The 12282-nt window shown below is 42.1% G+C and overlaps 1 protein-coding gene across 1 annotated transcript in view; it reads right to left on the reverse strand.

Moving 5' to 3' along the window:
• Positions 1–12282, reverse strand: part of SPRED1 (sprouty related EVH1 domain containing 1) — a 121747-nt gene that overhangs the window by 63688 nt on the left and 45777 nt on the right. The window lies entirely within an intron of this gene.

The raw sequence follows: 12282 nt of genomic DNA on the forward strand, positions 1-12282 counted from the left end.
TTTTCTTTTGTAAATAAAATATGGGTTTAGGAGATTTGCAAATCATTGCATTCTGCTTTTATGCTTTTGTTTTTGGAATTGTTGGTGTAGTTCTTATGCCTTGTACACATGGTCAGACATTCCGACCACAAAATCCGTCAGATTTTTTCAGAAACTGGTGTTGCATACACACGGTCGGACAAAGTTGTTGGAAAATCCGATCGTTCGGAACGTGGTGACATTTGTTCGTTACGACGAGACTACATTGAGGCTAGTAGACAATAGGTTTGGTCTCGTAATTTGATCTGAGCATGTGTGGCACTTTGTCCAATAGGAATTCTCTACAAATTATCGGAAAAAGCCTGATCGGATTTTTTTGTTCGGAAAATTTGAGATCCTGCTCTCAAATTTTTTCCGTCTGAATTTCCGAAGGAAAAAGTCAGATAGAGCCCACACACGATCAGATTTTCCGACAATATAATCTGATCGGACCTTTTCCGTCTGAATTTCCGACCGTGTGTACAGGGCATTAGAGTCAGAGGCTGCACAACATGTATAAAGAGGATGCAGTAATGTTTGGGAATTATGTGCAAGGCTTGATGAAACCAGCTGTAATTGACTGTATAGATTTACATTAACCTGAACTTAAAGACCTTCTAATAACTCAGTCCCTAGACTGTATTAGCACACCAATGAATGATATGACATGCTCCTTAAAACTGCTATATAAACCCTATACATAACGTTTTTTAAATGTGTTTAGCCTTCAAAGAAGACCTTCTGAAAAAAAAAACCTTAAAAACGGTCTCTTTAAACGGCAATTGGTAGTGTGAGTGATTAGATAGATAGGCTACATGCTGAGCCATGGACATATAAGGAGTCGTTCATTTCTATGGTAACCCATAGTTTCAGTGCACATTGGGGCACCTGAAGGTGCCAAATGCATGTAAACGTAGCTAGCGCCATGTGTGTGTCCTATTCCAGACACATTAAAGTGTAATTCTAGGAATGAAGGCAATCACTATGCCACAAATTGAATTCAGCCAGTACTGTAAGTGAGCCAAGAAAGGCTTATATCCAACTGGCGGTATGGAGAAACCTCTTAGTATTAATTTATTTTTTATCAGTTTTTTGTATGTGAGAGACAACAAGCAGCATGCATTGGGTGTGTTTGCAAGCAGCACTCCCACAACACAAAACTGGATTGCTGTGGACTCATACACTGCAGTATGGCTGGATGAAATCCTGGAGTCCTGAGCAGGTAGGTTGTGCTCTCTGTGGGCCTTTTAGGACTCATTCAAATAGGCAATCTTGAGCAGTTAGGCTGCTGTGTTCAAAGGTGGCTATGGGCGCATACAAACTGGGCAAATAGCTGCGTCCAGAAATGCCATCGCTGGACGCAAAATATTTCCATTCAGGGGCAGTCAATGCGTACCTGTCATTGATTTGTACACGTTGCTGGTCACAGCTGTTTAACACGCTCTGTTCCTGCCTGCCGGCAAAAGTCAATGATTTTCGTAAGCAGCCTTCCCAGAATGCCTGTCTGAACAAGCCCTTAAGAGTTTTTCTTTTTTTTTTATCAGATTTTGTCTTTATTTTAACTTTTTAATTTTAATATTTTATCTTTATTATGAAAACATACACAAAGCCCCCCAAAAAAAAAAAGGGGGGGGGTCCCCTAGAGTTTAAATCTGGAATGGAGTATAGCATCACAGTGAACTTGTGCCTTGCCCATACAGGACAAAACAACAGGTTCACTTTAAAGCCAGCAATTTACACTTACATTTTGTTAGTTCCCCCACTGCTCTGTTCAATGTTTAGCCTGTAAGCGCTAGTCTCAGTCGGAGCTCGTACAGGGCTGAAAACTCTCCCTAAGGCTGGATTCACACCTATGCATTTTTAGTGCTTTTTGCATTTTGCAGATTTGTTCTACAGAACGTGTTTCATAGGAAACCATGGTCAATGGACTGTAGTGCAAATCTGCAAAATGCAAAATGCACTAAAAATGCATAGGTGTGAATCCAGCCTAAGGCTGGATTCACACCTATGCATTTTTTAGTGCTTTATACATTTTGCAGATTTGCACTACAGAACATTTTCCATAGGAAACCATGTTAAATGGACTGTAGTGCAAATCTGCAAAATGCAAAAAAGCACTAAAAATGCATAGGTGTGAATCCAGCGAAACGCCATGTGACCTGTTCTTTCATATGAAAGATATGATCCCTGTACCCAAAAGTTCCAGGTATGTCTCTGTAAGGCTGGATTCACACCTATGCATTTTTGGTGCTTATTTCATTTTGCAGATTTGCACTACAGAATGTGTTCTATAGGAAACCATGTTAAATGGACTGCAGTGCAAATCTGCAAAATGTAAAAAGCACTAAAAATGCCTAGGTGTGAATCCAGCATAAGGCCTTTTTCACACCATGTGCAGAAACGTCTGTTTTTCTGCACGTGTTCTGCAAGGGCACATAAAAATAAAATTAAAATAATAATAAAATGAAATAAAATAAAATAACTAAAATAAAATTAAATAACTAAAAAAAAACAATTGTTCCCTATGTGCCCTGTTCACACTGCAGATGTTTTCTGCACAGGAATCTGCAATGTGTATGCAGTTTTCTGCATGGAAAAAAACCTGATGTGACATCAACACTGTGGTGTGAACAGGCACATGACTAAAGTGCATGAAAACTGATGTCAAAGTGCATAAAAACTCAGTGAAACACGCATGACAACTGATGTAAACTCATATCTCTGCAAATGAACATATGGTGTGAATGAGCCCTAATGCAGAACTAAACCCTCCTATTGTTTTCAGCAAAGGAAGCTGCCATTTTGGCCTTGGTTTGATCTTTAACTGCCATGATGCTGCACATGTGATCAGTTATGACGCCAGACGTTTGATGGTTTGACGGTTTGGTTGAGAGCGCAGCCAATGTGATAGGACATTTTTTAAATGTTCTGGGAATGTAACTGTTTTATGAAACTGTTAAATCAATGAGTTTAGTTTTGCTTTAAAGTGTATCATAACCCAAAAACAAAAATTGTATTATACTGTATCAGGCATGGCAGCTGCCTTTGTTTTTTTTTATTATTATTTTCACGTGGCCAGCAAGTATACTTTTCAAATTTCTTAAACAAAATAAGCTGCCCAGAAAAAGCAGCAGTTGGAGTGTTAAGACAAACTATCTAAAGTGGAACTAGTCCTACTTTCAAAAATTGTGAACAGGCAGGCTCTCTATTGTCTTTGTTCTTTGGAATGTGCAAACACGGCTCAGTTTACATTCCGGCACAGCGCCTGTGAGCCAGGATAACTACACTCCAGCACATGCGCAAGAATGACATCATCCTACACTGGCCAATGAAGACGCCCACAACCTGGCACCTGGAATAAGCTAAGTAGAAGATGCTGGCACGGGATGTTGGACTGCTGATGTAGAGGTAAGTATTACAGAGTTTAGCTCCAAATAAACTGGTGCCTTTAAAGCCTAGTACACACTACTCGTTTTTTTTTCATTCAGCATGCTAAAAAACTGACAGCTTGGGAGGAGCCGCTGTACTAATTATGCAATGTTAGTACAGCAATCTCCCCTGCTAAGCTATCGTGTTCTGATAAGAGGGATTGCCCCCTACCAGGACACACCGGTTAACGCTTTCAGCCTTTGGCCGAGAGTGCTGACCAGATGCCGATCGGCAAACCATTTTCTGGCATGCCTCTTCAACAGAAGCCGGCCGAACGGCCAGCTTCTGTTGGACCGCCTGCCATACACACAAGCCAAATGTCGTCTGGTTTCTATGGCACCTGATATTCGGCCCATGTGTACAGGGCTTAACTCTACCTAGTCCACAGGTTTAAAATGCTACTATCCAAGGGTGGCCACCTTAAGACAGGAAGTGTGTTACTCACTGAATCCCCAGGTACAAATAAAGGAAAAAAGACAAAAACGAATGAATCCATTACGTTCAAGGACTGGTAAACTGCAGTATACAGTATTACATTTTTGCTTGGGGCTTAAAAACACTTTTAACTCCTGGCAGAAAATTGAGCAACTGGGAAGCAAATGGGAAATCATTTCTAAAATACTGCAAGGGATTTGTCCTGCATTAACAGAGCCTAACACATGTGTTCATCATATAGAGTCAAGCGTGTAGCTGTATTTCATATGTACTGTATGTACATCCGAGCTTGTCAAGCCAGGTATTGCAAGTTCTAGAGTACATAAGGAACTAGAATGAGCAATCATTAAAACTGATCAGAACTATACAAGTTATTTTTGTTTTTATCAACCTAATTCATCAAAACAGAATACACATATTAGCATTTGAACAAAGCGACAAGATCAAGTTCCTCCTGCCTGACTCACTCTCATCTATAGGCTTTGTCACTGGCCTGATGCAGGTAAGCAGGTGACATAATTTGTTACATGCTTGCTTATGGGTCAGCAATCCCAAGTACTGAAGGCGGCCAGTGTGAGCAAGGTGAGAATTCCCCTCACGGCCCGCTTAATGTAATAATAAGCACCCCGAGGTGTACTCAGGGGAGCAAAGAACTCACAATGCACCTGGACTGCAACATAAACACGAGCTCTTCACATCTGCTCCATCTTCTAGCCTTGTAAAGACAATAAACACTAAAATAAACAAGTGTAAAGCTGCCCAGAGATGATTTATTTTTCTTTGTTCAACTAGCAGATTGAAGGGAAAAAAAAATGACTTGACATCTCGATGTGTGGATGGGGGAATCCTCCTGCCATGCCTTTGTATTCCAATAGCGGGGAGACTTCCCTGCTGTCAGAATGCGCTACTCAGGGCTGCCGGCTCGACTGGCAAAAATCGACTTCTGTACAACCACCCTGCTCATACATGGATTGAAATTGGACCAGTCCCTGTTGAACTAATTTAGGTCCATGTATTGGTGCTTGTGGTGCCCACACCAGCAATAAAAGCCTCCCCTACTTTGGGAAGGCTGTCCACGTTGAAGTGTGCCTATGGGAGTTTGTGCCCACTCAGCCAAAATAGGAATTTATGAGATCAAGTACTGGCAATCAAACCTGGCTTCAATTCATTCCGAAGGTGGTCAGAAGGGCTAAGGCCAAAACTCTGTGCAGACCACTTTAATTCATCTGCACCAAACTGGTCATACCATGAATTTATGGAGCTAGCTGATATCACAGGGTACAGTCATGCTGGAACAGAAAAGGGCCTTACCCAAACTGTAACCAAAAGCCGAAAAATGTCTTATATATAAATGTATACGCAAATATTATCAGTACCCTTCAGTGGAAACATTTGGATAATCTGGAGAATTGACCATAAACTTTTATCCATATAGTTGTAGATGTGTTGGTCAAGGAGCCACAAACTTGTAGGTATGTTGGCCAAGGATCCACAAAGTTGTAGGTGTGTTGGTCAAGGATGCACAAACTTTTGCCCATACAGTGTATGAACTTGAGACTTTACCCATCAGGTGACGGCCCTGGATTCGCTGAACCATTATACCTTGGAGGTGCCACAAGGTTCAACTTTGGTTTTTCTTCACCCAACTGCATACTAACATATATTAGGTGATGAAAACTCTCAGACTTTCCAACTACTAACAAAATAAAATAATAACAATTTTTTTTTTTAGAGTAGAACTTTTTTTTCTTAAATCTATGTTCAATGTTTCTTTTGTAAATCAGTGATGGAATATTAGTAAAGGCATAATGCATATTAGTGGACCATTAGTGGACCCCAATTTCAAAGCTCATGCGGTTCTCTGGAAGACAACAGACACACAATCTCATCTTGGTGCCCCACTAACATTCTGATGCCACTATAGGACAATAGCTCATGTCCACTGGACAATTTTTCAGCTGCTCCTAAGAAAGTCAGGCATTTTTTCCCCTGCCTCGAAACACCCTGAATGTTAGCCTATGTGTCCATGCACACATAGGCTTTTAGAGGAGTTTAGAGGCATAAAAAAGAAAAACCTCACTGCCAGTGTGTCCAGGAACAGCAGAGTTTTGTCAGAAAAAAACAATTGACACTTCTAAACGCGTGTAAGGCCCCTTTCACATGGGCTTTCAGATCAGGTCCGCCTGTCAACTCTTCAGGCGGACCTTATTGGATGCTCCATTCACCTGTATGGAGCGGCGGATGTCAGTGGTGACATGTCAGCTGACATCTGCCGATATCCGTTCCAATCCTGTCCATGAAATCCAGAGGGAGGAGACCCTATTTTCCATCTGTTTGGCGGATCGGAACGGATGGGATTGGATGAAAACGGACAGGCGGAGAGTGGGGCTCTGACAGGTCCGTCTCAGCACAGTGAGCGAAGATGGACCTTTCAATCCGCCTGCTCAGTGGATCGATCCCCCGTTGAATAAATCAGAGTCCGACATAGGGGGGGGGGATGCCCATGTGAAGGAGTCCTAAAAGCATCTAAATGATCACTAGTCGTTTAGCGATTGAGCGCTGATTCTTTTCAATGGCCAAAATAAATTATTATTTTGCCCAATTAAATGAATCAGCAGCGAAGCGCTTGATGCCTGTAAATGCGCCTATACACATTACATACATTTACAAGTGTCGGGCGTTTTTTTCTGCCAATATGGTACTGCCAGTAAGAAAGGCTTCTAGTGTGCATGAGGCCTAAGCATTAGAGATCTTTAATAGATCACTTCATGCTTTTACTGTTTACTTTTTTCCTAAACAGGTTGCTTTTTTTGTTTAGTTCTGACATGTTAACTGTCATAGGCATTTAAATAGTGAGGACAGTTTATGCCCATGTAAGGCTTACTAACACAGGAAAAAGCCATGTCACGATAAAGAAAATGACGTAACAGAAATGGCTTTCCGGAGAACAGGACAACATTCCACCAAGACTGCTTTCCAGACAAAAACGATATTTTAATCAGTGGGTCTGCCTCCAAGACAAATCAACGCTTCATGCGAGAGACTTTAAAGGTTTCCCAGAATTAGAGATAGCATCCAGCTAAACTGAATTAGGACCCTGCGAAACAAGGGTCCATTTTAAGTATGATAAGATGAATGTGAAACAGACCTCATTATACACAACAGTAAAACATACATATCATACGGTGACAGAGCAGATCATTGAGAAGTTTTCCAGGCAATATTGCATTCCCCTTGGTTCTTCCTGGTATATTGGGAGATCCTGGACGGCAGTTTGCAGTCCCCTTTTGTGAACCTACAACATTCCCCTCTATTCCAATTCCAATGGCAGATCAAAATGTTGCATTTTCCCATTGGACAGTGGACATCAGGACAAATAGAAAAGGCAAACATTCCCAGCAGGGCCACAGGCAATACAAACCTGGTCTTGACCTAGACCAAAATTAAATGGGTATTCAGTACTTGATTTTGTTCACTAACTGAACTTACAGTACTAAAAATCTTTAATGGAAAGTGTTGTAAATGTTAAATTTTTTACCATATCACTATGGAAATGTTCACAACAAAACAAAAACCTCTGAATCATAATTCTGATTTTACACTGAAAAATGTGTTAAACATGTCCTGTAAAAATTCAGTTAAACCCCCATGCAGATTGTTTAAAGGGAAAGTGAAATACTTTAGCGATGTGCTAACACACACTCACCCCAACATATCAGCGTTTTAGTGCATTGGAACAAGAAATACACAGTAGAGCTTTGCAGCAGAACAAAAGGTCAAGAGCGATTTTGAAATTGTTGAGGTACACCGACAGCCCCTTAATATACTGTACAAATGTAATTGGAGACCAAAGCTTTGTATTGCAATGCAAGCACTTAGTTTAAAGGAAACCTGTCAAGAGAAATACTTTGGCTGCCGTTGCTGACCTTCTTCTGTTTGCTGTTATGCTGACCCTTTTGCTTCAATCCTCAACTGTAAAGCTCGCCATAGATGGATCGAAATACAACAGGTTCAGCAGGAAGTGGTCGAAATTTGGCTCCATCTATGGGTAGGTATCTGTCGATCGACTTCAGTACAACCAGCCTGCCTGTTTTTGTTCATACGATCACTTCTGTCTTCTATAGCCGCCAGCAGTGATTATTGTATTCTAACAGCGGGGAAACCTCCTGCTGTCAGAAAACAATAGCACATCGGGATGGATTCCCTATTAACACTGACTATGTTTATGGGGGAATTGAGCAATTCTCTTTCCCTCACCCTGTGGAAAGCAGGAAGCAGAATCTGTGCATACAAATTAATAATGCCCCTTCCATGTCCTTACATTAATGCACAGTACATTATGGCTAGCCAAAGATGGAGCAGATGTCTCCCTGATCACAGCAGGGCAGGAAATGATACTGGCATGTCTCAGCTGAAAGGATAAAGTAGTGCACCTACAGTTCATTTCTTTCTTTCTTTCCAATGGTAAGAGGAAAGGATTAGTTCCACGATTGTTGGTGGAAATGATTGCTTCTGACATCACATGCAATTTTCTTCTCCCCCACTGTGCCCCCGATCTTTCCCTGAATGCCGAATTAGGTGTCAGACTGGGGGCCGAAATGAGCTGTATTACCAGCTAAAGAATCCAGGAATAAAACATTTATATACATTGGCAAGTTTTCTGAAAAAGAGAGGCCTGGAGTGAGGGAATGAAAGGGACTAGCTGAGGGCCGGCATGACAAGGTGATAAGGGAACAGCAAAGGGTTAACAAAATAGAGAAAAGGTGGGGGATTAATAATTGGAGGAGAAATGGGAATAGGTGGGGATTATTTAAGGAGCAGAGGGGTGACCCGAGCAACACTGCAGGGGATCATGTCAGAGGAACAATTTCCCACCCACCCTCCCTGTGTTTTGTGTTTGAAATTTTCTTTATTTCAGGTGAAAAAGGACATGTCATGGCAGCAAGGAGATGGCGGTGGTGGTCTTTGATGGTGGCGAATAACCTATGAGATGGAAGTGTGGGGGACTCATCAGTGGTATGGGCCCACAGTGTATTCAGTTAACATAGGTTAACTGGAAGATGGTAATGGTGGTACTGCGGGAATGGGTTTGTCTCCAAGCTGGTGTGACACAGCTGAAGGTCTAATACAGAAAAAGCCCGCAGTGTGGAAGTGGAATGCAGTTATGTTAAAAAGTGCCGTCAAAGACCACCGGGGGGAGAAGCTGCTATTCTGGGATTTCTGTTATGGTTAAAATGTTTATATTTTAGAATATTTGTGAATAAAAAGGCTGCTATGGCCAGTTATGCCGTGTACACACGACCGGACTTTTGGAGGGACTAGGTCCGGCGGTCTTTCCGACGGACTTTCGGCGGAGTTCCGACGGACTTTCCGAATGAACGGATTTGGCCACACACATCACGCCAAAGTCCGACGGATTCGAACAGGATGATGTACGACTGGACTAGAATAAGGAAGTTCATAGCCAGTAGCCAATAGCTGCCCTAGCGTTGGTTTTTGTCCTTCGGACTAGCATACACACCAACGGATTTCTCGGTCCGGCGGAGTTCCGGTGTAAAAATGTAAAACATGTTTCTAAAGTCCGATGGATTTTTTGCAAACAAAGGTCCAATGGAGCCCACACAAGATCGAATTGTCTGACGGACTCATTCCGTCGGACCTTTGCTGTCAAAAAATTCCGGTCGTGTGTACGCGGCATTATACTCCAGTTCAAGTGTGGACTCGTTAATCGTTAGGTAATGATAAGTGGGGCTGGTTTTGGAGTATGATAATGGTGGCAGTCATATGAAGGTTGGACATCTTATCTACACTGGTCATGAAACTGATCTATGGTAGGGTTCTTGTAGACAGGCGCCAATCTCAGGAACAAAGCAAGTATCATGCATTCTGGGAAAATTACCTTTTACTTGCTTTTGAATTTCTATTTGCCCTTGCATTTCTTCTGCGTTCACATACATTTTTATAGAGAAGAAAAGTAGTTCAAACACAAATATCTGTCGATCCGTGCCATAACTCCTATCTCTTTGCATGCCCATAACGCTCAATTACAGTGTAAGGTGCCACTGTTTGGCACAGAGTTTCCTCATTTATTCTTCATGAACTCATCTCCTAGGACCTGTGAATAGCAGGCTGTGTACATCCTTGTCTTATTCACTCACAGCCCGGGGCAAGGAAACCGTTACATAACTGTGTCAGCCACATGGTTAAAGGGCCTTTCACACCTCCACACAGCTTGTGATGTCTGCAAATCATGAGTGTTATGTATTTCTCCTGAAACATAATTTCTTCATTTGGGATATGCTGCTGTTGCTTTTGCAATACTTAATGTAGAGACACCAGAATTTAAAAACCTTCTAGAAAAAAAGGGTCAGGTAAGCAGCTACCAACCTTACACAAGTCCTCGTGTCTGGCCCATACATGGCTTACCTTTTTCAGAAAATGTGCTTGATTCACTTTTCTGTAAGGATAACTAGACCTCAAGGGGGATGCAGAAAATGTGTCACTAACCCTCAATTAGAACAAGAAGCAAATGTTTGGTTATCCAGATTAAATGTGACAAAATATGGGATTAAAAATTGTGGTGGGACCTGTTATTTGCTAAATGGATGGGCATGTGTTTTTATCCACTAGGTTCTACAAGTCAATGACTTGGTCATTACAGAAGGCATGGGGATTGATTCATTAAAAACAAATACGTTGTTCACTTTGAAAGGGAATTTTCCCCAGGACCTAGTACATTTAAAGAAGTTTCACTTGACAAATAATACCCAAAGACTGCATTTTGCTTGCACATGATTGGGTGATGGAAGTCAGCAAAGTTCCATCACCCGGAACCTTATTCATTAAGCTCTGGGGATAATTACTTTGCAAATTTCAACTCCCCTTTGCAAGGTGAACAGTCTATTTGCCTTTATGAAATCAACCACATAGTGTCATCCATGTGCCTTCCCAAAACCACAAGCCATGGTCTCAGCCTTTACTGTGAGTAGCAGGCCTGGGACAAGGGCTGGGCAGGAGGGACGGCTGCCCCTGGCGCAATGGTTTATTGCAGGGGTAGGGTGCACCCTGACCCTAACCCTAAGGGAAAGGGGGGCGCAGTTTGGCATCTTTGCCCTGGGCGCTGGGTGACCTTGTCCCGGCACTGGTGAGTAGACTTCAGAATTAGACACATGAGCAATGAGCAGTGAAAGAAGGGGCTTCTGATAACACAAGCCAACACACATTTTGGTTCCTCAAAATGTTAGACCTATTCCTGGCTATATTTCATCCGCTTGTTCCAAAAATGGCACCAGCTTTTTCCCTATCAGCTCTAGTTTTTTGAGATACAGCTTAAATTCCATATACCACTCTTTACTCTGGTCACCCATCAAAAATCAGGATATAAATATAGCAAAATACGAAAAGGGGTGATTAAGGCAGCACGATTACGAAGTAGCGCTGCTCGATCCACAAAAATTGAGTGGCAATATACGCACACCACCTATACCAGTGATGGTGAACCTTGGCACCCCTATGTTTTGGAACTACATTTCCTATGATGCTCAACTACACTGCAGAGTGCAGGAGCATCATGGGAAATGTAGTTCCAAAACATCTGGGGTGCCAAGGTTCGCAATCACTGTCCTATACGATCTTAACTATAATACAGTTAATAACTTTCACTTTGTAATCCAATGTTTCCGATGTAAAATTGCAGTTGGATGTACTTAAACGCTTTCATTATACAGTATCTGCTAACTTGTATGCAAAAACACAAACTAAGTAACAGAAGAACAAATTGATCAGCAAGATCTTTTAAAAAACGGACTCAAAAAAATTATATAAATTCGACCATCCATATCTAGGAAACTAGAGCTGATGCAGTTAAAGAGGAAGTAAACCCTGATGAGTTTACTTCCTCTTTCATTCCCTGCAAAGGTAAAGCATAATGGACTACTATGCATCGCATAGTAGCCCATTATGTGTCACTTACCTGACACAGGAGCCAGCGAAGTCACCGCTGTCCCCTGTAGTCCGCCGCATCCATCTTCTCGGTGGGTCTTGCAGATCAGCCGCTGTCATTCGGCGAAGCCGCGATGACGTCACTCCTGTGCATGCGCACGGGAGCTGAGAGCTGCATCTTTGTTATCGAGGATGCCACGCTCAGTGCGCCTGCGCGCCGCTGTCTACGGCGCATGCACCATAGACAGCAATGCCCGTCTTCGGGTAAATATCTCCTAAACCGTATAGGTTTGGGAGATATTTCTTGGACCTACAGGTAAGCCTTAATCTAGGCTTACCTGTAGGTCAAATTGGTTTGTAAGGGTTTACAACCACTTTAAGCCAATGCAATTTTATGAATCAGTGCCCCAAATAACCCCAGGAACAGGTCTAAAAAGCAAGGCACCAAGAAAAAAAAAT

This window comes from Lithobates pipiens, unplaced genomic scaffold, assembly GCF_037356315.1.
Source record: "Lithobates pipiens isolate NorthernLeopardFrog02 unplaced genomic scaffold, aLitPip1_a1.2 Scaffold_30, whole genome shotgun sequence".
Lineage (NCBI taxonomy): Eukaryota > Metazoa > Chordata > Amphibia > Anura > Ranidae > Lithobates > Lithobates pipiens.